The sequence below is a fragment of the Scyliorhinus canicula genome, chromosome 4 (genome assembly GCF_902713615.1).
Source record: "Scyliorhinus canicula chromosome 4, sScyCan1.1, whole genome shotgun sequence".
In the NCBI taxonomy this organism is placed as follows: Eukaryota; Metazoa; Chordata; class Chondrichthyes; order Carcharhiniformes; family Scyliorhinidae; genus Scyliorhinus; species Scyliorhinus canicula.
Window position 1 is genome coordinate 199,197,592 of NC_052149.1, and position 16,579 is coordinate 199,214,170.

Genomic DNA, 16,579 nt, shown 5'->3' on the forward strand with positions numbered 1-16,579 from the left:
GCCTATAATCATAGCTCTTTGAGAAGCCATCATTTGGAGGCTATTATATGGAAAAATACGTTTCTAGGAATTTGCCCACTTAATTGTAAGGGGAAACATTCCCTGGTCACCCCCGCTGTCCACCCTGCGCCTGGTGGAAGCACTCCCCCACCAGCCAGCCCTGCCAGCAGTAGGATCAATGGCCCACGGTCGCGCCTCAGCATGCCCTACCTCCTTTTCTCCCACATCAGCCTGTTTCCCGATTTGTAAAACCACAAGTGAACCACGGCATCAGGAATTCGCCCAGCAGAGGCAGAACATCATGGAGGCCCCAGAGAATACAGGGTCAGACTTGCTAATGATATGCAAACATAGTTTACTGTGCGTTCTGAGTAGAATGTATTGACACCACTGTTGGCACAATGGAGCATGGCATTTGATGTGTGCCCTGCATCGGTCACGATTTTGGTGTCACAACTTTAGCGATTCCGGAGTCGGCCGACGGAGAATCCCGCCACTGAAGTTCCCTTCAAATTTTCATTAAATTAGAATATGTGTGTGTTGGGAGATCCCCACAAAAGTTGTACCCCCCAATGTTCACTGAATAGCATGACATATTGTATCCTGCAAAGATTAGCATGAGTTTGTCATTTCCTCTTAATTCTGTTGTTGATAATTAATTTTATAGGCTGTGCAGTTGTTTATCAGATAATTAACTGTTGGATTTTTTTTCATTAATTCCAGAAATATTCGCCATCATATGTACACGTATCATTGCAGCTTTTAATTTTGATGTCAGCGGTACTCACCCAATAAATTGCAACACAGACCTTACTTTGTTAGAATTGCTGCATCTACCAGTTACTTCCTCAGAAATAACGTAGAACATGAATGAAATGAAATGAAAATCGCTTATTGTCACAAGTAGGCTTCAAATGAAGTTACTGTGAAAAGCCCCTAGTCGCCACATTCCAGCGCCTGTTCGGGAAGGCTGGTACGGGAATTGCACTGTGCTGCTGGCCTGTTTTAAAAGCCAGCGATTTGGCCCAGTGTGCTAAACCAGCCCTTAAAGGTATGAAGGCACTGCTGAGATTTGAACTCAGGATCTCCTGTTTACTAGACAGGTGCTTTAACCATCTAAGCCACAGCGCCATTATGCAATATAAACCAAAGTATAAGCTGGTATACTGAACTTCTATCCCCACAAATGTGCACAGTACAGAATGGTACAGCATTCTCTATATGTAAAGTCATTTATATAATTGCAAAATAAACATTTGATGTCACAACCACCCACTCATAACCACACTCAGTTTATCACTCTGAATCTGTTTTTAATTACAGAAAACTGTCCATTCCGTGCTCTCACATAAGTTCCCCTGGGAACTAGCTGTTCACTTTTCTAAAATTCATTCTGTGACTCCACGCTATGATAGCTGCCATTTCTGCCATTGAGAAGGTTCTGCTCAATGTCCATCACTCGTGGTGATGGGCATTGATGTCGCCAGAGTATCTTTTGCGCTCTTGCCACCCTCAGTACTGAGTCGTCAGCTGAGGAGGGGTGGGGGTGGGGAGCTGGTGGTACGTGCTGATCAGCATGAGGTTTGCTTGCCCAAGTTTGACCTGATGCCATGAGACTTCATGGGGGCCATGGTCGATGTTGAGGACTCCCAGGGTAATTCCCTCTCAACTGCGTACCACTGTGCCACCACCTCTGCAGTAGGATGGTGATGTCTGGATCATTATCTGTAAGATATGATTCTGTGAGTATGACCCTTGCTTGACCAGCCTGTGAGTCAGCTCTCCCAAGCCCCCAACTCCAGTTGCATTCCATGACTTTCTAGGTTTATTGCAACTTGCTTATTTGTTGGTAAATGCCTTGTTATCTTCAAACCAGAAAAGTCTAACTGTTGGTAGCACTGCAATATTTGTCAGGGATATAGGCTATTTCATATCCATCCAGATTTCTACAAGAGTGGACTTTGGTGGAAGACAATGGGGATTCTACAAGTAGCTTCATTTGTATCACTCCCTCTGGACTGGAGAGACAGCTTTTCTGTTCCTAACCGGCCTCATACCGAGGAATTTCAAACTTGTCTGATGTGACTCACTCTATTTAAGTTACATTGATCCCTGTGATTGAACTTCAGTGACCCATGTTGATAAATGTGCATGTCTGCCAGTGCCAGGTGAGGACTGGCTCAGGCTCCTTGGTGAGGTCTGAAGAGCTGTGTAATCTGCCATCATTCAAGGCCTTGATTCAAGTTTAAAGAATGGCTACTAAGATGAGGTATTGGAGGATTGTTTGCATATCTGAAACCAAACACTGGCTCTGTCACTGCCTAAACATAAGGGAGAAAGGAAAGCAGAAATCAAAAGACATTTAAAAAGACTCTTGCTTAATAACTGGTATACATAATAAAATGCATTCTGGAGAACAATGCTTTCTTCTTCTCCTGATCGTGACAGCACCATTGCATCCTGGCAATGGTGCTGTCAGAGTCAGGGAAGAAGAAAAGGAAGTATTGGCCTGAACTTTCCAAGCAGCAGCAATGGTGAGTGGATCGTCATTGCATGCAATGATTCCCACAATCCGATGCTGCTGCGCAACAGGATCTTCCGATCCCAACTGTCAAAGAAATGCACCATGCAGCGTACCTCGGGAAAGTCCGCCGGAGCAGACTTAAGTCGAAGGGAGACAGGACATTCCTTTTTGCAACACTGTCACTTGGAAAGTTTGAAGGGTCAGTCATTGAATGTTATTGAATGGATGAGTAAATGGGTGAGTAAATGGGTGAATGGCAGAATGGGTAGGTTGATAAGTGGGTAGATGGGTAGGGTGGATAGATAGGTGGGTAAGGTGTGTAGATGGATAAGATGGGTAGGTGGTAGGCGAGTGAGGTGGGTAGGTGCATCAGTGCATAGGTGGGTAAGTAGTTGGGTAGGTACATGGGTTAGGTAGGTGACTGGGTTAGGTGGGTGAGTGGGTGAGGTGGGTACTTGGGTCACGGGCGTAATCAGATGGTTGGAGGTAATGGAGCCAGGTCAGGGCATCATCGAGTATAGTCGAGGTTAGGAGGGTTCTCTAACGGTTGATAGGGAACCATTGTGGAATTATACAGGAGTTAGACCAGGTTTTAACCTGTCTAATGTTTCCTGGTAATTATGCAGGCAAGTACGGCAAATCTGTCCAAAGTCTCAGAATCTAGCTCAGAATCGAAGACAGTCATCAAAAGTCCCAGGGATCAGGACAATCCATCAAAATTAATAAAGTATTCTAAATCTTCCATCTCACCACTAAGTAAAGCAACTTGGGGGCTGAATTTTCATGACTGTTTTCCCACTTTTATGACTGGGAGTGTGTGTAGCTCCTGTCATGTCCTGCTGCTCGAATGTGCATTTATCAACAAAACAAAATAATCTAAGTAATATGATCTAACAATGTACCAAGGTCAAATTAAATCCACATCATCAGATTCATATGCTACTTTTAGCAAAATCCACAGAAATGTTACATCCATGCAAAGAACACATCAACTCACGAACATATGAACATTATAGTGCATTCCATCATTAACCTTTAAACCACTGCTTGGAATATGTGTGACTGAATGAAGTTCTTATTTGTTCAAAAGGGTGTGGGTTATTCAAATAGTGTAAACATGTATATTATTATCATTACTTTGCACCTCTTGTGAATTTTAGCTACTTTCCACGAGAATTTGAATGGTGCAAACATTATTTACAAGGTTCTGTAAAGCAGCAGCTCCTAACACCTGTTTGACTTTTAAAATGCCTCCTTCAGTAAAACGGAATGTTCTGGAAGCCCCTGGGCTTGGAGACATGCCTGTGTCATCTGGCTGCCATTGGAGTAAAATTCAAACAGAAATCTATTGAAATCAAGAGACAGTATTCACAACTGTACCCTGGCATTAAACACACCCAGAACGATGGGAGTGGGATTTTAGAGGCCCTCCAACCAGCAGGATTATCCGGTCTGGCTGAGGTCATTGGATCTTTGAATGGATTGCTGGAATTAACGGTGCCATCATCTTCCACATATGGGGGGCAATTTTCCGGCCCCATTTGCTGCAGGCGCAAATCCCGTATGGTCGATAACTCTCACGAGAGGGCCATAATGGGATTTGTGCCGGGGCCACCCACACACCCACCCCCCATCACCAGTGATGTAATCAGGTTCAAGGTCAGTGAGGGCATGAACCTGATTGTCATGCACTTGCATGGATTTTAATATTCAAAAACGTGTTTACACTGTTGCTCCTGGGTTTGCCGTATGTTTCCACATGACGTCATGCCAGCGGGAATCACTACTGGTTTCCAAAAATGGAAATCAGTGATGTTGACCATGCTGGGAGCTTGGAGGTGAGTTTAGCCTCCTGATTGTGAGGGACATATTTCTGGAATCCTGGCAGGTTGGCACTGCCAGGCTTGTGCTGCCAGGGGCAGGGCCTCCAGGGAACACCACTGGGGACCACCCATTATGTGGGGGGGGGGGGGGGGGCAGAGATGATGGGGGCGATAGTTGGGGGATTCCTGCAATAGTGGGGGGTAAGGGGTTTGGGAAGGTCTGGTAGTGCATCCAAGATCCTATTCTGGATGGAAAAACACAACTCCATGAGCACAAGGGTCACTGTCAAGCTTTCCTTTCCAGTAGATGTATCTTCCTGCTTGTTCCTTCACCTGCCCTTCTCCAGGAGGGTGGGTCTCACTGAAGGCAATGTGGTAAAATGGACAATGGCCTGAATTTTAGGCCCGATATACAATTAGACACTTGAAATTAAGAATTGGACATTTTAAATTAAACCACAATCAGCCCACAGGCAGGACTGATGAGAATTTGAATACCCAAGTTCGAATCCACCGAGCAGGGACAGACATTCGGAACAAGTCTGCTCTGTGAACAGGATATCAGGAGATAATGGGTCCCATTCAAATGGATCGATTGTTGTGGATTTCCCTGATGAAGCTAGACTTTCTGGCACCCAGATCTCCCGCTGTTACCATATGTGGCATAAGGTTACGTGCAGATAATATCTCGAGGTGGACACCTGGGTTGGGTTGCTGGTGTCCTGCAGTGTTGAAATCAGCTAGTCCATTGGGTGTTGAGACCCCTGCCCCGAGACCTCATTGGCTGAGGGCCAGAGATCTTTCTGGAAAGTCACGAAGAGGGGTACAAGAATCAACCACCAGGACGCTCCCGCGAAGACTCAGTGCAGCGGCAACAGAGAAGTTTCAACTGTGGACCAAGTGATGGAAGGAAGCAGCGAGTGAGGCCCACCTTCGTGGACGGAGGCCCTGAGACAATCGAGACTCAGAGAATTGGACCCGCAGCTCAAATACGTTCATCGGCATGGGTAGTATTAAGAATCGTGAGATTATTGTAGTTGGGATAATTTAAAGGCAGTAACTGTTTTCACCGTGTTGATAATAAATTTGGTTAATCATAAACTTGTATTTGTCCATTGTTCATCTCGCAAATAAGGGCACCCAGGTAAAACGTTTGAATAATCAACTGGTTGAAGTGTCTGAAGTTTTACAGACAACAGAAACAAAATCAATTTGGACTCTTCACCACTGCAGTAACATTAGGACCTTGGGCACCGTCATTGTCCACATGTTCTTGTCAGATTGGTGATCAGATTACAGTGACGGATCAAACCACAGTGACTACCATCTTGCCACTGATGCCTCCTAGGTGGTTCAACCAGGATCAAGGAGCTCCTGATGGTATTAGCCAAGGACTCCACCACGTCAAGGTGACAAATCACAGGGAGAAATCATCACATCCTTACCCCAGTGGTGATCAGCTGTCATCTTCTGGAAATCCTGGGGAGCAATGTTCAAGGGGACACAGTGAATGGGCCTGGAAACTTTCTGCCCGTACCTGCATGGGGGTACAGCTTCCAGCAGCCTCTAGCAGGGGCAGTGTGGTGGCATAGCTCAGAGCGCCAAGGACCAGGGTTCGATTCTAACCTTTGGATGGCTGTCTGTGTGGAGTTTACACATTCTCCCGTGTATGTGTGGGTTTCCTCCGGGTGCTCCTGCTTCCTCCCTCAGTCCAAGGATGTGCAGGTTAGGTGGATTGGCCGTGCTCAATGGCCCCTTAGTCTCCAAAGATGTGCTGGTTAGGTAGAGTTACGGAGATAGGGTAGAAGAGTGGGCATAGGTAGGGTGCTCTTTCGGCGGGTTGGTCCAGACTCGATGGGCTGAAGGGCTTTCTTCTGCACTATAAGGATTCTATGGACATACCATCTTTGGACGGTAGCACATTGATTAGCACTGTGGCTTCACAGTGCCAGGTCTGAGTTTCAATTCCCTTTCTGTGCGGAGTCTACACGTTCTCCCCGTGTCTGCATGTGTTTCCTCTGGGTGCTCCGGTATCCTCCCACTAGTCCCGAAAAACGGGCTGTTAAGTAATTTGGACATTCTGAATTCTCCGTCTGTGTCCCCAAACAGGCGCCGGAATGTGGCGAGTAGGGGCTTTTCACAGTAACTTCATTGCAATGCAAGCCTACTTGTGACAATAAAAATGATTTTTAAAAAAGACAAAGGGAATAGAGAAAGAAACATTAATGTCCACGGAATGAGGTGACATTACTTTTCAATTTTCCCTCCCATTCCCAATATTTGGAGAAAGATAATGGAGAAAAATCCCGCCCCATTTCCTCCTCTTAAAAATATTTATTGTGCACTATTGAATCATAGTTAGGTTGAATGTATCTCACAGCCTCTGTCATTATGAAAATAATTTAACTTAGAATCTAATGGCACACAAAACCAGTGTATCATCTCTTAATCCAAAAACATAGGGCATACAATGAATACACAATGCAAATACATAGACATAGACATCGGGTGACAAATTGTGATACTTTATCTGAAAATCTTTTTGAATGGTGTGGAGCCTTCAATTACTTCAGAACTGTATGTAACAGACAGGTTATGTGAAAATTATTGCCAAATTTATTCTTTGTCTTTGATCAGGGTCCAAGTGGAACCAGTAACAGGATGAGTAAGGCTGGAGATTATGAAATGTGGAACTATTGCCTATACACCATGCCCCATTGTGAAGATAAAATTAGTAACTCGAAAGATGAGATCGCTCATTAAGTGCAAGAATACCAGTAGCTATTGACTGTAAAAGTGGCTCTAGATAACGAGGTTGCAACCGGAAAAGAAGGGGGTTTATTTTTTTTTTCCATTCTTCTGATTGGTTCTTTTTATGAAACATGATTGGAACCAGTCGAAAGAAGAAGAAATGTACAATACAGTATAGTGAGTGAGTGACTGGGTGAGTTTTACTGCTCTTTTGTTGATGTCATGGAATTTCAAGGCCCTATCCAGATCCATAGAATTCCTACAGTGCAGAAAGAGGCCATTCGACCCATCAGGTCTGCACCGACCCTCCATCTTGCACACTTTTGAACACTAAGGGACAATTTATCATGGCCAATCCACCTAACCTGCACATCTTTGGACTGTGGGAGGAAACTGGAGCACCCAGTGGAAACACTTTGTGAAGATCTTTGTAAACTGATTATACCTCATAATATTTCCTTCATTTTGCCTCCTCATTGTTTTGATTCATCAATTACATGCTGATCTACAACATAATAAAAATATCAACCTAGAATACTTAACAAAATGTTGTCATCTTTAAAGGCATTTTCAGGTACTCTTGGGATCAGCCGACTTCAGAAAGATTCATCTCCATATATTGGCTGCACGGGAAATGTCAAACTACAGAGGATGCAGCATGAACTGTCACCGTAGATTTTGCTGGGTGTTTTATTACAAAATGCCTAAAGCTCATTATGAAATCGCAATATTAAGAAAAAGTGCATCGAGCAAGGACTGCAATACATATAGAAAGTAGATTACGATGGATTTGGATATTCCTACATTTCCCCTGCTTGGACCATTTGAATATGGAAGTTAGGCCTGTTACGTTCTAGTGCGTTGCAATGATTGAGTCAGTGCACCAAAGAACATCTAGTTTGTGACGAGTTAAGATTTATTAAATTACAATAACGTGGGTAGGAAATGATACTAATGCTACTAACAAACTGTAAACTGTTAACAACTAGAATACGAGAGCTAATACAAAACACGACTATCCACGATAACTTCTCAACCCTGGGCTGCTGTGTGACGTGGTGTAGTTCTACTGCCACCTGCTGGTTGGAGGTCTAAAATATTAACATACAGAACTGCTTATGAATCACATTACAAGCCCATTACTAAGTGTAACTTTGACTGTTTTTGAACGCACAACTAAAACTAAGAGAAGCCTGATCTTGGATTCGGACTTCGCTGGAATGAAGTTGCACTCTATGTAAACTACAGTCATATTTAGTACAACATAGAACAGAAAATGCTGGAAAACTCAACAGGTCTGGCAGCATGTGTTGGAGACAAAAACAGAATTAACGTTTCGAGTCCGCCTGATTCTTCTTCAGAGCTGCTTCAGAGTCATTTCTAAAATCACACAGTATGATAGTTTAGGCACAATAAAATTCAGTCATATTATCGCAGATACTATTCTGGAAAGGTAACTGAAGCTGATGTAGCTGCAAACAGCTGACAGCTCAAAAACAGCCCCAAGATATGTTAAAGATTTGAAGTACTGTGACATACCAGGCTTCTCATAGCTTTAGCTGCAGGTGTAGGTTAAAGGTATTAATCACTTTTATCACAGTACATACAAGTGTTCCAAAGATATTGATGAAAGTTATTCACAGCCTAGGTGAATGATGAAAAAATGAAAATTATTCCCTCATGGGGTCAAAAATTTTGATTTTTTTTTTAACCCCTCGTTGGGTGCACATTCTAATACATTGGCAATCGCCCCAGTTATGATTGCAAATCTTAACTTGCTTAATTTTGAGTTCAATAATATTCCCTATTATTCCAATCCCTTCCTATCATTTGTTTCCAATCCTTAATAATTCGCCTCTTGCAATATCAGAACTATTCACATAAATCCAAATCAAACAATGCAAGCACACCAAACAACATTATTCTCTCAAGAAATGGCCGACCATCAGTCTGAAAGAAAAGAAAATCATCAGGTGAAATCGGAGGGCAGCTCGGTGCACAGTGGTTAGTGCTGCTGCCTCACAGCGCTCAGTATCCAGGTTTGATTCTGGCCTCAGATGACTGCCTGTGTGGAGTTTGCACTTTCTCCCAGTGACTGCATGGGTTTCCTCCGGGGTGCTCCGGTTTCCTCCCACAGTGCAAAGGTGTGCAGGTTGGGTAGATTGGCCATGCAAAATTGCCAAAGATGTGCCGGTTAGGTGGGGTTACGGGGACTTGATGGGGGAAGGGGCCTATATAGAGTGTTCTTTCAGATGGTCAGTGCAGACTCGATGGGCCAAATGGCCTCCTTCTGCACTGTTAGAATTCTATAATTGCAACCTCAAATGTGCATCAGCAAATGTGAGGAAAATGAATGGTCTTTAAAACCTGCATTTTAACAAATTATTTCTTATGTTTGGCTTAGTTAGCATCAAATAAAAAATAAACAAACCCAAAACTGACTCCACAGCAACTTGCTTTAATGTTTTTCTGCCTCGATTTGGTATGCAACCAACAATTGAAGAACCTCTCCTGACAACGCCCAACCCAACCTCCAACCAATCTGAGTTGCGCTGAAAACCTTAATTTATGCTCTGCAAAAACTTTTATTGCCCAAAGCAGCCATCAGTCTCACTCTCCAACTGATCTGAGCACCAATCTTGTTGATTGATTCCAACACGGTCTAATCTCAGTGATAAACTTTGATGTTGTTCACAAAAATGAATGTAACATGTAGTTTGAAATGCTAAAATTTAAACCACTGATGGTTGGCAAGCATTTACGTAAGAGGCAAACCAATGAACCATTGCTCTCCCATCAGTCAATTCACTTCCCATCATCTCACATTCTGTGGCAGCACTCTCTACCTTCTAATACAAGCTAAAACAAAAAATCTTCATTGATACAAATGCTCCGCATGTGAACTAAATTCACCTGAATGTAAATGAATAAAGGAAGAGATATGAAACTTTTGGGCATCTATGTTGTGCCTGAGAAACAGTGGGCCCAAGACTTGAACATTTGCAGGAGGTGGGGGGACCTTAAACTCTCCAAAGATCCACTTGATGCACTCTGAGGAACATAGAATCAAACAGTCCAGTCAGCCCCTTGAGTCTGCTTTGCCATTCAATCAGATCATGGTTGATCATTATCCTGACTCCATCTACCTGCCTTGGCTCCCTATCCCTTAATACCCTTGCCCAACCAAATATTTTTTCAAAATTTTGAGCACACAATTATTTTTTTCCAATTAAGGGGCAATTTAGTGTGACCAAGCCACCTACCCTGCACATCTTTGGGTTGTGGGGGTGTGATCCACGCAGACACGGGGAGAATGTGCAAACTCCACAAGGACAGTGACCCGGGGCCGGGATCGAACGTGGGTTCTCGGCGCCTGAGGCAGCAGTATGCCCAACCAAATATAACAATCTGTGTTTTGAAGGTTTCAATTGACCCAGCTTCAACAGTTTTTCATTCAGGTTAGCCTGAAAATGAATTAGCCGACTGTCCACCTGGAACAGATTTAATGATGCTTTCCTATGCAGTTCAGTGATCTATATCAGTATAAGACTTCATTAAAATGGACTTCCGGAGGCGGCAATGCGCAGTTGAGCCGCACGTTCGGCGGCTCCCGCAATTAACGGACTTCGGGGCTTTTTTAAAGGCCCCCAACGGAGCTGAGGAGGCAAATCCCGACGGGGGAAGAGGCCAGGAGTCGCCCCAGTGGTCCCATGGTCCGGACCAGGAGCGGGGCAGGGAGAAAATCGATGGAAAAAACACCCAGAAAAAATCGGGACCTGAAAAACAAAATGGCGGCCGGCGAAAGCTTCGAGGAGCTGAAGAAGTGGGTCCAAGAGCAGCAGACGACTCTGCTGCACTGCTTCCAGGAGCTGAAGGTGGAGCTGCTGGAGTCCATCAAGGTAACCAACAGGGAACTGATGGAGACCCAGACAGCCCAGGGGGCTGCGATCCGGGAGCTGCAGCAGCAGGCCTCCGAAAGGAGACGAGGTCGTGGCCGTGATGGGGAAGGTGGAGATGCACGAGGCGCTCCATAAAAGACGGCAGGAGCGGTTCGAGGAGCTGGCAAACCGGTCAAGGAGGAAGAATTTTCGGATCCTGGGCCTCACGGAGGGGCTGGAGGGGTCGGACTTATCAGCCTATGTGGTGATGATGCTAAACTCGCTGATGGGGGCTGGGTCCTTCCAGGGGCCCCTGGAGTTGGAGGGGGCCCACAGAATTCTGGCTAGGAGGCCCAAGCCGAACGAGCCGCCGTGGGCGGTGTTGGTGCGGTTCCATCGGTTCGTGGATCGTGAGGGTGTGCTCCGGTGGGCCAAGAAGGAGCGGAGCAGCAAATGGGAGAACATGGAGGTGCGGATCTTCCAGGACTGGAGTGCAGAAGTGGCGAGGCGGAGGGCCGGATTTAACCGGACGAAGGCGGTGCTCCACAGACGGAAGGTGAAGTTTGGAATGCTGCAGCCGGCGCGTCTGTGGGTCACCTATAAGGATCGACACCACTATTTTGAGTCCCCGGAGGAGGCGTGGTCCTTCGTGCAAGCCGAGAAACTGGACTCAAACTGAGGGTCCCCCGGATGGGGGTTGCTGTATAATACTGTATTTATTTATACTGTATTTGTATTTGCGGGGTTTAGGGTAAGATGTGGGGTGGCCTTAGGGTGGGTGGGGTGATGTCGTACGGGTGTTTTCTTTATGGGTCTTCAAGCAGGGGTTGGGTGGACGGGTTCGGACTGAGGGGTAAACGGGGTGTTCGGGGAGCTGGTGGGGGGGACTGACAATGGGAGTGGCCCTGGAGGAGGCGGGGCCCAGCAGGGCGAAAGCGCGGGCTTTCTGCGGGGTTCCCGCGCTGGGAGAGGGAGGGGGCGGGTTTTCTTTTCCCGCGCAGGAGCGGGGGAGGGTGGACTGGTTGATGGGCACAATGGAGGAGGGGCAGTCCCACGTTGGGAGGAGCCGAAAGTAGGGCGGGAGCCGCCGGGGTCAGCAGAAGATAGCTGGCTCACGGGAGTGCTGTAGAGGGGGGGGGGTGCGGTTAGGAGGGGTCCTAGCCTTGGGGGGGGGGGGGGGGGGGGGGGGTACCGGGTTGCTGCTAAAACGGTCAGGAAGGAGCTGGAGGACGCAGGGGGTGCTGGAGGGGGGGAGTTGCCGCCGTGGGAAACTGGCAGAGCGTGGGACGCTGGCCGGGGGTGGGCAAGAGATGGGGTATGGCTAATCGGCAGGGGAAGGGGGTAGGGAGCCCTCGGATCCGGCTGATAACCTGGAATGTGAGGGGGCTGAATGGGCCGGTCAAAAGGGCCCGGGTATTTTCGCACCTGAAGGGACTGAAGGCGGATGTGGCCATGCTCCAGGAGACACACCTGAGAGTGGCGGACCAGGTTCGGCTTAGAAAGGAGTGGGTGGGCCAAATATTCCACTCAGGGATGGATGAGAAGAGTAAGGGGGTGGCAATCCTGGTGGGGAAGAAGGTGTCGTTTGAGGCGTTGAAGGTGGTGGCTGACAGTGGCGGGAGATATGTGATGGTGAGTGGCAAGCTGCAGGGGGAGCAGGTAGTGTTGGTGAATGTTTATGCCCCAAATTGGGACGATGCGGGGTTCATGCGGCGTATGTTGGGCCGCATTCCGGACCTGGAGGCGGGGGGCCTGATCATGGGGGGAGCCTTTAACACAGTACTGGATCCCCCATTGGATCGATCCAAGTCCCGGACGGGTAGGAGGTCGGCGGCGGCTAAGGTGTTGAGGGGATTTATGGACCAGATGGGGGGGGTGGACCCTTGGAGGTTTGCGAGGCCAAGGGCCAGGGAATACTCGTTTTTCTCCCATGTACATAAGGCCTACTCGAGGATTGATTTTTTTGTCCTGAGTAGGGGGCTGGTGTCGAGGGTGGAAGAAGTGGAATACTCCGCCATTGCCATTTCGGATCATGCCCCGCACTGGATGGACCTCGGGCTGGGGGAAGAGAGGGACCAACGTCCTCTCTGGCGCATGGAGGTGGGGCTGCTGGCAGATGAGGAGGTGGCCAGGAGGGTCCGGGGGAGTATTGAGAGATACCTCGAGGCCAATGATAACGGGGAGGTCCGAGTGGGGACGGTCTGGGAGGCATTGAAGACAGTGATGAGGGGGGAATTGATCTCCATCCGAACCCATAGGGAGAGGGGGGAGCAGAGGGAAAGGGAAAGACTGATAGGGGAGATGGTGCAGGTGGATAGGAGATATGCGGAGGCCCCAGAGAGGGATTGCTGGGGGAGAGGCGAGCCTTCAGGCCAGATTTGACCTACTGACGACCAGAAAGGCGGAAGCCCAGTGGAGGAAAGCACAGGGGGCGGTGTATGAACACTGGGAGAAGGCGAGCAGGATGCTGGCGCACCAGCTCCGGAAGCAAGACGCGGCCAGGGAGATTGGGGGAGTGACGGATAAAGCTGGGAAGGTGGTGCGGAGGGGGGTAGATGTCAATGGGGTCTTCAGGGACTTCTATGGGGAACTGTACCGGTCTGAACCCCCGGTAGAGGAGGGTGGAATGGGGCGCTTCCTGGACAAGTTGCGATTCCCGAGGGTGGAAGAGGAGCAGGTGGAGGGACTAGGGGCGCCGATTGAGTTGGAGGAGGTGGTCAAAGGGATAGGGAGCATGCAGTCGGGGAAGGCGCCGGGGCCGGACGGGTTTCCGGCTGAATACTATATAATGTATTTGGACCTGTTGGGCCCCTTGTTGGTCCAGACCTTTAACGAGGCAAGGGAGGGGGGGGCTCTGCCCCCAACTATGTCACGGGCGCTAATTTCCTTGATCCTGAAGCGGGACAAGGACCCGCTGCAGTGTGGATCATATAGGCCGATTTCGCTGCTGAAAGCCGATGCTAAGCTGCTGGCAAAGATCCTGGCCACTGGAATAGAGGATTGTATGCCGGGGGTCATTCATGAGGACCAGACGGGGTTTGTGAAGGGAAGGCAGCTGAACACAAACGTGCAAAGGCTCCTCAATGTCATTATGATGCCGGCTGTGGAAGGGGAGGCGGAGATAGTGGTGGCGTTGGATGCGGAGAAGCCCTTCGATAGGGTTGAGTGGGAGTACTTGTGGGAGGTGTTGGAGAGGTTTGGGTTTGGGGAGGGGTTTATCCGGTGGGTGAGGCTGCTCTACGAGGCCCCGATGGCAAGTGTAGCCACGAATAGGAGGAGGTCGGAGTACTTTCGGCTGCATCGGGGGACGAGACAGGGGTGCCCCCTGTCCCCCTTGCTCTTCGTGTTGGCAATTGAGCCCCTGGCCATGGCACTGAGGGAGTCAGGGAACTGGAGGGGCCTGGTGCGGGGTGGGGAGGAGCATCGAGTGTCGCTGTACGCAGACGACCTGTTGCTGTATGTGGCGGACCCGGTGGGGGGGATGCCGGAGGTGATGAGGATTCTTAGGGAATTCGGGGGTTTCTCGGGGTATAAGCTGAACCTGGGCAAGAGTGAGGTGTTTGTGGTGCATCCGGGGGATCAAGAGGAGGGGATTGGTAGGCTCCCATTGAAGCAGGCAGGGAAGAGCTTCAGGTACCTAGGGGTCCAGGTGGCTGGGAGTTGGGGGGCCCTGCACAAGCTCAACCTCACAAGATTGGTGGAGCAGATGGAGGAGGAGTTTAAGAGATGGGATATGTTACCGCTGTCACTGGCGGGGAGGGTGCAGTCCGTCAAGATGACGGTGCTCCCGAGGTTTTTGTTCCTGTTCCAATGCCTCCCCATCCTTATCCCGAAGGCCTTTTTCAGGAGGGTCAACAGCAGTATCACGGAATTTGTGTGGGCGCATGGGACTCCGAGGGTTTGAAGAGTGTTCCTGGAACGAGGCAGGGATAGGGGGGGCTGGCGTTGCCTAACCTCTATGGGTACTACTGGGCGGCCAACGCAGCGATGGTGCGTAAGTGGGTAATGGACGAGGAGGGGGCGGCGTGGAAGAGGATGGAGGCGGCGTCATGTGTGGATACGAGCCTGGAAGCGCTAGTAATGGCGCCGTTGCCGCTCTCTCCAACGAGGTATACCACGAGCCCGGTGGTGGCGGCTACCCTCAAAATTTGGGGGCAATGGAGACGGCACAGGGGAGAAATGGGGGGCTCGATGGAGGCCCCGATACGGGGGAACCATCAGTTTGTCCCAGGGAGCATTGATGGCGGATTTCTGGGCTGGCACAGGGCAGGGGTTAGGAGGTTGAGGGACCTGTTTGTGGAGGGGAGGTTCACGAGCTTGGGGGAGTTAGAGGGGAAGTTTGGGCTCCCCCCGGGGAACATGTTTAGGTACATGCAGGTGAGGGCGTTTGCCAGGCAGCAGATGGAGGGGTTCCCCTTGCTGCCCCCACGAGGGGTGCGGGATAGGGTGCTCTCGGGGGTGTGGGTCGGAGGAGGGAGGATCTCGGACATATACCCGGTAATGCAGGAGGTAGCCGAGGCCTCGGTGGAGGAACTGAAGGGGAAGTGAGAAGAGGAGCTGGGGGAAGAGATTGAGGAGGGGACGTGGGCGGATGCCCTGGAGAGAGTGAATTCCTCCTCTTCCTGTGCGAGGCATAGCCTCATACAGTTCAAGGTGCTGCATAGGGCCCACATGACTGGGACAAGGATGAGTAGGTTTTTCGGGGGCGAGGACAGGTGTGCTAGGTGCTCGGGGAGCCCAGCGAACCACGCTCATATGTTTTGGGCGTGCCCAGCGTTGGGGGAGTTCTGGAAGGGGGTAGCAAAGACGGTGTCGAGGGTGGTGGGATCCAGGGTCGAGCCAGGCTGGGGACTCGCAATTTTTGGGGTTGCAGTGGAGCCGGGAGTGCAGGAGGCGATAGAGGCCGGGGTCCTGGCCTTTGCGTCCCTAGTAGCCCGGCGGAGGATCTTGCTCCAATGGAAGGATGCGAGGCCCCCAAGCGTGGAGGCCTGGATCTCGGATATGGCGGGGTTCATTAAATTGGAGAGGGTGAAATTTGCCCTGAGGGGATCAGTACAAGGGTTTTTCAGGCGGTGGCAGCCTTTCCTGGACTTCCTGGCGGAACGGTAGGGAAATAGGCCGACAGCAGCAGCAACCCGGAGGGGGGGGGAGGGGGGGGATAAGGATTGGGGGGGAGGGAGAACTGTGCACATGGGTTTGTGGAGGGTGCTATCTCTCTCTGTTTTTTTTCTTTTCTCTTTTTCTTTGTTTTTGTTCTTTCCTTTTGTTTGAAGTTGCTCTTGAAGCTGGGGGGCATTGTTTATGGGGTGTTACCGCAGTTGTATGTTAATAGAGTTAAGATGTTTATGTTTTGTATTTTGTAAAAATTTCAATAAAAATTATTTATTAAAAAAAACTTCATTAAAATGCTACGGTCTTGAGGGGCCTAATCAACATAAAGGGATTGCTCAAAACCACACATAAAACAGTCACAAAATCCATACTGGTGTGGGGTCAGATGAAACAGGAATGCTCCTCTCAACGTTCGCAAATATATTATAGGCTATTACATATTACAGCCAGGTTTCACCTTCCTTGGCTGCACTGGCTGCCTAATCTCCCTA

The 16,579-nt window shown here is 48.9% G+C and overlaps 1 non-coding gene across 1 annotated transcript; it reads right to left on the reverse strand.

Moving 5' to 3' along the window:
• Nucleotides 1–1,057: 1,057 nt before the first annotated feature.
• trnat-agu lies at nt 1,058–1,131 on the reverse strand. The gene has a single exon. It is a non-coding gene; the product is annotated as a tRNA-Thr (tRNA).
• Nucleotides 1,132–16,579: the final 15,448 nt, after the last annotated feature.